A 12462-nucleotide genomic window follows, 5' to 3' on the forward strand; every position below is an offset into this window, starting at 1 on the left:
AAATGTTTCACAACTATTTTAAAAGAGCAATTATCAGAGGGAAAGTACATATCCTCCTACATTATTCCAAAAATAGCTAGTTCCATGAACGAAACAGCCTTCTGTGTACATTTTTCTCAATTTTCTTCCTCCACCATAACTGTACAGAGAAAATCAAAAGCCTTTGGGTTGTTGTATGTTTTCCGGGCTGTATGGCCATGTTCCAGAGGTATTCTCTCCTGACGTTTCACCCACATCTATGGCAGGCATCTTCAGAGGTTGTGAGGTACCTCACAACTTCTGAGGATGCCTGCCATAGATGTGGGCGAAACGTCAGGAGAGAATACCTCTGGAACATGGCCATATAGCCAGGAAAACATACAACCCTGTGATCCCAGCCATGAAAGCCTTCGACAACACATCAAAAGCCTTTGCTTTTCAGTTTATATAACTTTGTGTGTCAATTGAACTTGGACAAACAGGGTAACACAATTAGGTTCAATGCAACCAGTCAACTTCATATCCAATTTTTATGAAGATCGTTTAAGGTTAGCCACCATCTAGAGTTCCAATGATAGGTTAAACTATAGCTGATCTGAAATAGAAGTAGATATTCCTAATCTCCTAGGAGCTTTACTGAAAGAGGAGGGGAAAGACATATATCCAAGGATTGTTAAAACATATCCTTGTAAAGAAATATTTTGGCTTAGCACTATATTCAGAGCCAGCCAATACATGCAAAGATATTCTGTAACGATTTTAAATTTAATGGTGAAAAAAGGAGTTGGTGGCATATGCATTTGCAGATGAAATCTATTCAATTGTCACTATCATTTAATCAGTGGAATACTTAATAGCATTTTATGCAGAATGACAAAAATCAAACTTTCAGATGGCATTCCTAGATACCTTATCTGAGTTAATCATACTGAACTCAGTGAGGTTTATATCTTAAAAAAAAGACATGCAGATGATTGCACTGCAAAAGGTACATTTTATGCCTATTCCACTGTTCCAATCCAATGAGATTTAAAATAAATTAATGCTATCAATACTTTACCAAAAAAGGAACAGCATACATTTCATCTCTAGACATGTGAAGTATTCCAGGGAGTGGACTATGTTTCCAAGTATCCGTGCCAGATACTTACTATCATGGGCTTTTCTCCACACAGATACACACACGAATATGACTCACAGAGCTAAAGTTAAAGTTTGCAGAAGTCTGACTCTGTTATACTGAAAAGCTGTTAAGAAGCTGTTGGATCCTATTGCTTAAAGTTAATTAAATGAAAGACTTGTGGCAAATTAGAGCTGACAAAAAAAAACAATGACTGATCTTGAAATATATTCTTCAAATCAACCCACATACAGTATTAGGAAAACTATAGAAAGTTTTCTATTTTTCACAACTGGCCTTTTGGTGCCATTTCAAAAAGCATACTCTTCAGAAAAATTACAAAGAACGTAAGATCCCCTGCTGAATCATACTAATAGTCAATCTAGTTTAGCATGTTGCTAAAAGGACCAGAGAATTGCTCTTGGAAAATCCAGAAACAGGAGGCAAGTCCAAGAACACTCTTCAATCATAGCACACTTGTATGAAAAGATATATTATCTTCATTATATAAGATACAAAATGATATAGTGAAGTATTTCATACTACTGTATAAATAGCATATTTAGTACTATATTCTACATTTTATACATGATCAAAATAGGTTTCTGAATCTGTATAAGAATATGTCTTTATCCCCACTTGCCTGGAAGAACTATTTGCTCTGCAAACAATAGCAAAAACGCTATACATTCCACAATTTAGTTACAAAAATAAATCCTTTGAAGCTATTACAGGTCATCCACCTTTTTTGAGATAATCTCCAAGCCGGTTGCCACCATCACTACATACACACATGTGCACAGAGGGGCAGGTTTATTTTTTTGAAGCTGGAACAAAGAATCCCTCTGGATTTGGTATTGGATGTTACAAATCATGTAAGCATGCAGAGGCCAAAAACCTGTCAGGGCAGGATCTACTGGGTGCAATGTAAAGGAACTCAGTTTAAGGTCAGAAACATCCTTCAGATATTTTTATTTGAATAAAAGGACTCAGTTGTTGTATACTAGTAAGGAGGAGGGAGAGTGTTCAAACTTTAACTCAGTGGACAGGGAGGAGCAAATCAGGCATCATGAAGCTTTGGGCTTGAGACAAAATTCTGCAGAAGTCGGCCCTCGACTTCTGCAGAATTTCTTTCACAAAATTATTTGCTGCTATCTTACGCCATTTTGAATAGGGACTGCAAGCCTTGCAAAGACTGAAGGAGACAACAAATGTGTGATGAAGCTTGCAAATCCCTATGAAAAATGGCATAATTCAGATGCAACAGGTCAAGGGAGGAGGCAGACAAAAGTGCAGAAAAATTGGGTATCCAGATGGAGAGAAGCATCAAGAAATCAATTAGGCAGTCAGAGAAAGGAAGGGGCACCAGGTTTCTCCCCTTCTTCGCTTGGAAAAACCAGACATGTATGGAATGTATAAATAGGGAAAAGGGTACATGAGTATATAATAGTTATTTATTAAATCCAGCGTATTTCTCAACTTGGTTTTCCAGGTATAAGACAAAATATAACAAAATGACAACTGTAATACATTTCTGAAACAAAGCTACTGTATATATTTATGTATAAATCAACTTCATGTATAAGTTGAGGGCATGTTTTGAGGGCAAAATTATGGATAACCTGAGGATAGGATATTACCTGTAACTGTTATTCTTTGAGTGATTATCTAAGAACGCACAAATAGGTTATACTGTGCTCTGAACTTTCTAGAATTTAACATAACCTTTTTGCAGATAACCCCCCCCCCCCCCGGTACTCCATGCCTGAACACTTCCTGCCTGAACTATCAGTTCTTTGGCTACCTAAGAAACAGCCTCAGAAGCTAAGGGAAGACAGAACACGAATTGTGGAGGAAGGGCATGGTTATGAGAGAGTACATACAAAGAGTGGAGGAAAGGCAGGGTTATGAGAGTTTACATATGACCCAAGAATTAGCTCCAGGTATGCAACCTGTCTTCCTCCTTCATGGGACACATAATTGCCTCAGGCATCAAAGAGGGTTTTTCTGGACTTTGGGAGACACTTGGCTAGGGCAATGCCTGTTGCTCCATCTTCTCCTAGCCCAACGCAGGGATACACAGTGAATGGTTTTTTGTGTCTATGTGTGAGAGGTAGAGCCTTTGAAATCAAGAGGGGAAGAATGCATTCCCATGCCAACCTTCAGCTTCTGTCATTGGAAGGAGAGGAGGTGTGCACTTTTTTGTTGTTTCTCCTTCCAAAAGCAGAGACTCAGTGAAGGCAAGCAAGCCTTATGGAGACCACAGTGGTGCCCCATTTTCACTCCCTGACCAGGGAGGGCCCAGCAGATATTAGCGGTTTTTCCATATTTGCAGGGGTTCTCCCTAGCTCACACAAATGTGGAGGGCCAACTGGAGATACAAATGTAGGTTAAGATATCTATGTGGATCTCCACACAAGGAAGCATTTCACAAGACTAATAAAAACCAGAAGTGGTTGACATATGAAGGTTTATTACTGAGATAAACATACAAAAATTAACAGATGGGGATGACCTCAATTGACTCCAATATGGACAGAAACTAAAAACATTGAAAGTAGATAACATTGTACAAATTGCTAAAAATCAAGCTGGAAGGTGAACCAACAAAAACATGTATGATTAAATCATCTCAGGGGAATTTGTATAAGTTCTTATTTCTTCAGAATTCTCTAACTGAGATTGGGTCTGCTCTACATATTTTTATCTCCCTGGCAACAGGAACATAATCCCATCTATCCTCCTTTTGTTCCTGGCCTCTCCCACATAGTAGAGCATATGAGGACTTTATGAAATCCACAGCCTAGAAACTGCTGGTGCATCATCTATTTAAAAAAAATCACAAGCACCGTATACAGGCATACCTCACTTAACAAAGCCTCTGAAAAAGAAGCTCTATTTTACAAATACTTTTTAGTTTCCTCCTCCTCACCTTCTGGGGGGAAAAGAGCTGAAGACTTTCAGTGTTAGATTGCAATAGAGTATCTGTGTTAAACAAAGCAATAAAGCTTGAGCTTTAGTGAGCTTAGAAATAATCTTATTTTAGGTATTTCTTCCTACCTAAAATGGCAAGGTAAATGGCAGTTACTTCCAGCATTGGTCTCCAGAAGACTTAAAATATTTGTGTTTTCTCATACAAGGTTTAACTGACTTGGTTCATTTCACATGTGCACACAGTTATGAATAAACATTTTGCTGAAACATGCTCTTCTGTTCCTATTTCTTTCCATATTATTTATGTCTCTGGTACTAAGCCACCAGTTAAATAAATAACACAAAGGATCACACTTAAATCATTAGCTGAGGTATACAGGTTGAATATCCCTTATCCAAAATGCTTAGGACCAAAAGTGCATAATGAGATATGTTGGCAATGAAACCCAAGTCTAAACATAAAATTCATACACCTTATAAGCATAATCTAGAGGTAATTTTAAACAGTATTTTAATGATTTTGTGTATGAAACAAAGTTTGTATATACGGAATCATCAGCAAGCAAAGGTGTCGCTACCTCAGTCACTCATGTGAACGATTTTGAATAAGGGATGCCCAACCTGTACTAGTACTGCTGTTAGAGTATGTACAAATAAAATGTCTTTGATATATTGTATATACTCATATCTAAGTCTAGAAATTTTAGTCAAAAAATTGATTAAAAAACTGGGTCTAGTTAATCATGGGTCAATGTTAATACCAAAAAGAACCAATTCCCTTTTTTTGAGTGGAGTGACAAAAGGCAAGAGCTTAGTCTGCACTGGAATAACCTAAATGAAGCACTAACTCCCTCTATCCTCTCTATCATGGCACCATTTCTTTTTTAAACACCTGGATGGGAAATGGTGGTGGCAGCACCCAGGGGTAGCTAGCCCCCTGAGGTGGCATTGATGCTTTCCTCTCTCTAAGGAGTAACTTTTGACTTACCCAAGTGTCATATCATAAACCATAATTTTGGCCTCAAAGCCAAAATTACACAAGATAGATTTATACATACAGTATATACTCGAGTATAAGCCAACCCGAATATAAGCCGAGACACCTAATTTTACCACAAAAAACTGGGAAAACTTATTGACTCGAATATAAGTCGAGGGTGGGAAATGCAGCAGCTACTGGTAAATTTCAAAAATAAAATTAGATACCAATAAAATTACATTAATTGAGGCATCAGTGGGTTAAATGTTTTGAATATTTACTGTATTTCAAAGAAAAATAGTAAACTAACTCTATAAGTGAAAAAGCAACAATAACTTTATAATCATCATCATCATCATCATTAACAGCTTCATTTGTACCCTGCCCTATCCATCTCCCCCTGGGGACTCAGGCCAGCTTCCAAAATAGTAACAGGCAAACATATAATGCCTACATAAACAATGCAGGGCTAGATATAGATCTATCATTATATATACTAATTTCACATGTGTATTTCCCCCTGAAACCTTTGCAAATCCTCTATGTGCATTTTCCTCCTGCAATATTTCCAAGCCCTATTTATGCGCATTTTCCCTCTGCACTTGCAAACATGTGAGGGTAAAATTCATATAAAATTAATATATAAAATTAATGTATATAGGAACAGATATACAGGTACATGGAAATCTCTAGTTATCTATATTAACATAGGATTTACAAAGACCTGTAAACATATGAGAGGAAAATTCATATATTAATGTATTTGTAGGGGGAACATCTATATAAATATTTAGAAGCTTTGGGGCATGCATTTACCCAAGGAAGAAATGCAAGCAAAGTCCCCTAAAAACAACTTTGTCCTCTTTTCTCCTGCCCTTTCCCACCTCTTTTCTTTCTCCCTTTTTCAAACTCTAAAAGTAGCCAAAAAGGCTTTTAAAAACTTCTCTCCCCCTCCCAAAAAAACCCACCCCATTTTTGTTTCCTTAGGAATAAAAAGAAATACACACCTTCTGTTGCTCTCTTTTCCCTCCTTTCCTCCCTTTGTACTCAAATGTTCTTGCAATAATAGTAGTAGTAGTAGTAGTAATAGCAATAGCAATGAATTGTGCAAATTTGCAAGAATATCTTTTTTTCTCCCCCTTCTACCCATGCAATCTGGCTTGCAATGGTTTCTCTCAGTCTCCTTTCGCTTTTGAAAACATTCGCTTCTTGTCTCTGTCTCTCTCTCTCTCAAAAAAAAATAAGATAACCAGCCTGGGAGGAGAAGCACAGGAGGGAGGTTTTGGAAAAGAAAACATACTGTGGCCTCCAGGCTCCGCTGCTGGCTTGACCTTGACCCGAATATAAGCCAGGGGAGGCTTTTTCAGCTCATAAATAAGGGCTGAAAAACTCGGCTTATCTTCGAGTATATACGGTAAGTATTTCCCAAAAGATTCTAGACAAAGAAATTAAGGGACAAAGTATATTGAAAAAAATCCCAAACTACTGGAAACTATTTTTCAGATCTGTAATTTATATTACTATTACTCTTAATTCAAAACCAGCACATAATAGGGGGGAAATAAGCATCTCACCTCTAAAGTGTGTTTTAGTGTGCGTGGGGGGGGGGGGGGGGGGAATAATTGTACAATCACATCCACATCTTCTAGCACCTTAAAGACTGATAAACTCATAATCTTTCCATAGACTGCAGCCCTTCTTATTATGAAACTCCTATCTTGAATCACAGTATGTGTATTCTAAGAATCAAAAAGTAATTGGGGGGGGGGGGGGGGGACACGACTATGGAACTAGTTCCATACTGTGTGTCTGCAGGAAAAATGCTACTCCCCCTGTCAAGAGTCAGACGCCAATTAGCGAACAAAAATAGAGTTTATTCAGCAGATAAGCCAAAAAGTAATGTTAACACAGAAAAAACCTTGAAACACTTCACTATCAGTGCTTCAAGAGCAGTTCAAACAAAAATATAATTCAGCAACACAAGCAGGTAAAAACAAAGCTAAACAAACTTAGTGCAAACTGCACTTTCTGAGTCCAAGCCCTGCCAGCCGGCTCTGTAGTTTTCAAAGGAACAGTTCCCAAAAGAAAACACCAAATTGGTCAGGAAACAAACAAACAAACTAAGAATGCAGTAGACTGCTTCCACAATGTGGATAAAGCCGAAGGCTCCAAAAGGATGGTGAAAAGACGTCGTCCGGGATTCCAAGCTCAGGTCAGGAGATAACAGCGGTGTCCAAAGAGCAAGCCAGGAGTCAAAAGCCGATAGTAGTCATCAATCACAGGGCGAAGGCAGTAGCAAGGTCAAATTCCGATCCAAGGTCTGAAGAGGGTGCAGTCATCCAAAACAGGTCCACGATAAGACACAGCGAGAGCCAAGCTAGGTGATAACAGCAGATTCAAATCATAGTCCAAGTCCAGTCTTCATGGAAACACAGAGATCCCAATGGCGCCTCAGCAACACCTTGCCACACGCAAGGTGCAGTGGCCAAACATTCCCATTTTATTCCCCTTCCTCCTGGGTGACCAAACACTCACACCCAAACACCAGGTGTCCCAAATCTACTCCGAGTCTGAGCTCCACACAGCTAGAGCTCGTGGATCTGGAGTACCTAGCAATTCGTCGGAGTCCCAATCATCCTGCCCACACTTAGCCCCATGAACACTTAAAGAACCATCCTCCCTTCTCCAAGCATCCCAATTGGGATCAGCTCCTGCAGAAACCCCAGGTTCAGAAGTATCCATAGACCCCAAATCCCCAGACATCTCCGGTGGCTGTGCCCATTCAGTGGCCGCTTCCCCAGCCACCACCTGTTCCTCAGCATCCATCTCCCCATCTGAATCTTCCTCAGAAGATCCCCCATATAGCTCTCTAAGTCGCTTCCTGCGCAACTCCTCCAGTGAACCCTCATCACGAGGGTTTTTTCTTCCTCTTCGAATTCCATCCCCATCAACCATAATCCCCGAAGGCGCAGTCACAACACCCCCACTGATATGTTTGCATGGGACAGCAAAGGGGTCTTCTTGCATGCTGATAAACACATGTAAAGCAACAGAAACTTTCATGACATCAGAATCTCACACAGAAACGTTCTATATACAAGAGAAGCACTAGCCTTGTCTAAATGCACAGGTGACAAGGAACCACTTCTGTTGTAGGCAATGGCAGCTATGGCCTTCACTATGGCCTGCATGTTCCCCTACATTTCAGACACTCTTTCCAAACTAACAGTGGGATTCACATGAACTTCTTTGGCCTCAAAAACAGTGCAATGAGGTGCATTTCAAAATTGAAGACTGGAGCCTAAGGTAAAGACCTTGTTCTAACACAGTGGTTCTCAACCTGTGGGTCCCCAGGTGTTTTGGCCTACAACTCCTAGAAATCCCAGCCAGTTTACCAGATGTTAGGATTTCTGGGAGTTGAAGGCCAAAACATCTGGAGACCCACAGGTTGTGAACCACTGTTCTAACAAAGAAGAGTCCATACTACCACACCTTCTAAAGTACCAAAATTATTAACTCACGGACTGCTCTTCATTTCTTAAATGCAACCCCATTTTTTAAGAAGTAAGCTCTACTGTATCCAGGCTTCCAAAGAGCCAATAGCCATGCTACTCTGTTCCTGCAGAAAAATGCTGTGACATATTTAAGGCATTTTCTATTTTAGCATAAAATCTCTGGGATTAAACTCTATTTTCCAGATTTACAGAGTTCAACATTCAAGTTTCAGTTATACATGCAGAATGAAAATGGTTGTGTGGGTGACATTAATATGGGTGACAATTGTATTATTAACTAACACAGGTCATAGATAGGGTTGCCAGAGGTCCCTTCTTGCAAATAGTGTTATTTATTTAACAGCCAGAAAAATTGTCCTATATAAGCATTATACAGAATGCCCCAAAATCCTGCATTTTCAAGTACTGATGGAACATATTGCCCTCAAATGACACACCAAAAGTTGGCACAGTTGTGAACCACCTGCTCTTTCTACTCTGGGTCAGGCAAAGCCTTTGGCCAGACAACAGTAAAATTCCTTCCTCATGATGGGTCCTGGCCTCCCATTTCAAAATTTAACCTTCCTATGAAATCGCACAGGATCCTAGAAATCTTCATGAGCCTTTCATCTCAGAAGACTTGAGACAAGCTTATATGGGCTCACTCACTATGTCAGTCCTGGCTACACCTTATTGTTGTTTTGAAATCCTGGCAATTAAGAGTCTGAACTCTAATCCCTCATACCTATGAAAAAATACTGTGCATATAAACTCAAGACCCAAATACTGAATCCAGGGCATCTAAAGAAGTGAATCATACCCCACACTTAAGTTAATGTGTTTATTTTTAGTCTCCTAATAGAAAGGCATGGAACCACATAATACTCCCAGCCTCCTTTTTCCCCTGCCCCTCTCCCAAAAGCCCTATTATAGAACACTTATTAGTACATATTACTGTTTCATGAAGCTTAATATACAGGGTGTTTTAAAAAGATGGATTCTATTCGAATTAGCTATATCTCTGCAACCACGAACCGCCTTTGAATGAAATGCTTCCCCCTTGAAAGGGTGGGGCATAGAGTTTCAAAGGATTACCGCTAGATGCCTTTCCCAGCACACATACAGCCCCTAGCTTCAGCCATTTGCAAGATGGCAACCCCACAACGTAGGACCTAAAGGGATATTCTCTATTTGCAGTGTTACTTTTTAGTTTTGTTTCTGGCTAAAATTGATTAGTAAGTAACGCTTGATAATAAATCTTTTTGTAACTTTTTATGTAATTGAAGATGTTACCATCCTGAAATATACTGCCTTTAAATTGGGTCCATCTTTATGAATCACCTTGGATTTCCTCTCCATGCTCCAGCAATAACCAGAGTCTGGGTGGCTGAGTTTTCCAGGATATATGACCATGTTCCAGAAGCGTTCTCTCCTGATGTTTCGCCCACATCTACGGTAGGCATTCTCTGAGCTTGTGAGGTATATTGGAAACTAGGTAAGTGAGATTTCTATATCTGTGGAAGAAAGAACTCTTGTTTGTTGGAGGCAAGTGTGAATGTTGCAATTAATCACCTTGATTTGCATTGAAAAGTCTTGCAGCTTCAAAGCCTGGCTGATTCCTGCCTGGGGGAATGCTTTGCTGGGGGGTGTTAGCTAATCAAGATGATTAATTGCAACATTCACACTTGCTTCCAATAGACAAGAGTTCTTTTTCCCACCCTGGACCTTCCACAGATATATAAACCTCACTAACCTAGTTTCTAATATACCTCACAACCTCTGAGGATTCCTGCCATAGATGACAGGAGAGAGTGCTTCTAGAACATGGCCATACAGCTCATAAAATTCACAGCAACTCAGTGATTCCAGCCATGAAAGCCTTTGACAACACAATAACCAGAGTCATTTGGTAGTCTCTGTGCCCTTCCGCACAGCCATATAAGCCAGAATATCAAAGCAGAATAATCCACAATATCTGCTTTGAACTGGAATACCTGAGTCTATGCTGCCACATATTCCAGTTCCAAGCAGATAATGTGGGATTCTATTTAGCTGTATGGAAGGAGCCTCTGAAGCATGGCCAATAAGCAACAATTTAGATCACAAGATTAAAAGGAAGTAAAGCCACACTATATAAATCTTATCAACGTGCCTATTTTAACAAAGTGAAAGAACAGTATGTTGCAAAGTCTCACTGCAGTTTTAAGACAACATGAAGAAATGTATTTATAAAATGTCCTCTTTGGTTTTTTAACTATTCTGTCTTGTGTCGTTGAAGGCGTTCATGGCCGGAATCACTGGGTTGCTGTGAGTTTTCCAGGCTGTATGGCCATGTTCCAGAAGCATTCTCTCCTGACATTTTTCCCACATCTGTGGCACACATCCTCAGAGCTATTGAGGTATATTTGAAACTAGGCAAGGTAGTTTTATGTATCTGTGGAAGGTCCAGGGTGTGAGAAAGGACTCTCGTTTGCTGTAAATAATTAAATAAAGAACAACAATCTGAAAACAAGAAATTCCAGACAGGAAACAACAAGGGCCAGCTAACACCTCCCAACAAAGGATTCCCCCAGGCAGGAATCAGCCAGGCTTTGAAGCTGCAAGGCTATTCAATGCTAATCAAGGTGATTAATGGCAACATTCACACTTGCCTCCAACAGGCAAGTTTTCTTTCTCCCGCCCTGGACTTTCCACAGACATAGAAATCTCACTTGTCTAGTTTCCAATATATCTCACAACCTCTGAGGATGGCTGCCATAGATGCGAGCGAATTGTCAGGAGAGAATGCTTCTGGGACATGGCCATACAGCCCAGAAAACGCACAGTAACACAGTGATTCTGGCCATGAAAGCCTTCGACAACACAAAGAACAGTATGTTGCAAAGCCCCACTGCAATTTAATGACAACATGAACAAATACATTTATAAGAAGTCCTCTTCGGCTTTTTAACTGCCCTGTGATAGATGTAGGAGGTTGAGCATCCTTTATCCAGAATCCCGAAATGCTCCAAAATCTACATGGATGGCTATAATAAAACCTTTGCTTCCTGAGGGTTCAATATATTAAAAATGTTTGTTTTATGCACAAAATTTAAAAATATCATGTATGAAATGAAGTTACTTTCATGCTGTGGGTATAAGGCAGGCATGGGCAAACTGGGGTCCTCCAGGTGTTTTGGACTTCAACTCCCACAATTGTGGGAGTTGAAGTCCAAAACACCTGGAGGGCCCCAGTTTGCCCAAGCCTATATATATGAATTTTAAACGAACGTCGTGTTCAGGCTTGGCTCCCACCTCCAAGACATTTCCTTATACACCTGCGAATATGGCAACATCCAAACTCTTTCTGACTCCAAGCATTTGGGATCAAGGCTACTCAACCTGTAAATGGTGGCTCGGCTCCCCAGAAGGAGGGTGAAAGCTGAGATTCAAACCAAAGCGCTATGAAACGACTCCTTCAGTCAGTCCCAACCATTCTGAAGAGCAATGGGGGGGGGGGGGGAAGCTTGATAGTCAAAAGGGCAGCTCAGGCTAAGCCTGGCCTCAACTCCCGTTACCACAGCTACGCCTCGGAGGGGAAAAGGCCTCACTCACTCGCTAGCCGAGGCAAGTGCAGCAACAAGACCTCTCCGCTCGCCGTCGACTGAGGAAACGTCTCAGCGGCACGCGCTATGTAAACACACACACAGAACCGAGAGGGTTATGTTCTCATGAAATAGGTGTCATCTCCACAAGTCGCGCGAGATCCCGCCCCACTCCGCACGCGCGGGCCCTCTCTACTCTCTCAATGCCACTTCCACGCCAACCAGTCTCCTGCAAAGCTTACGGCCTGGCACAGATCTCGCGAGACTTCCCTTCAAATCCTTTACGCGGTGGACTTCATTACCCAGAATGCCCGGCCACTGATGAGGTTTATCTAAGCTCTCTAGGAGTTGAAGTCCAACTCTGAGTGAGAG

The 12462-nt window shown here is 40.6% G+C and overlaps 1 protein-coding gene across 4 annotated transcripts in view; it reads right to left on the bottom strand.

The window, feature by feature from the left end:
* Positions 1-12302, bottom strand: part of dnajb4 (DnaJ heat shock protein family (Hsp40) member B4) — a 29987-nt gene extending 17685 nt beyond the window's left edge. The window contains exon 1 of one of the 4 annotated variants that reach the window (XM_008114133.2): positions 12101-12302. The gene's annotated coding sequence lies outside the window, so the exon portion shown is untranslated. Of the gene's footprint in view, positions 1-9847; positions 9964-11887; positions 12068-12100 lie in introns of those variants that run through there. The other 3 variants (XM_008114134.3, XM_003223080.4, XM_062979563.1) reach the window with 3 other exon arrangements.
* Between the last annotated feature and the right edge of the window lie 160 nt (positions 12303-12462).

Source organism: Anolis carolinensis, chromosome 4 (genome assembly GCF_035594765.1).
Source record: "Anolis carolinensis isolate JA03-04 chromosome 4, rAnoCar3.1.pri, whole genome shotgun sequence".
Taxonomy (NCBI): Eukaryota; Metazoa; Chordata; class Lepidosauria; order Squamata; family Dactyloidae; genus Anolis; species Anolis carolinensis.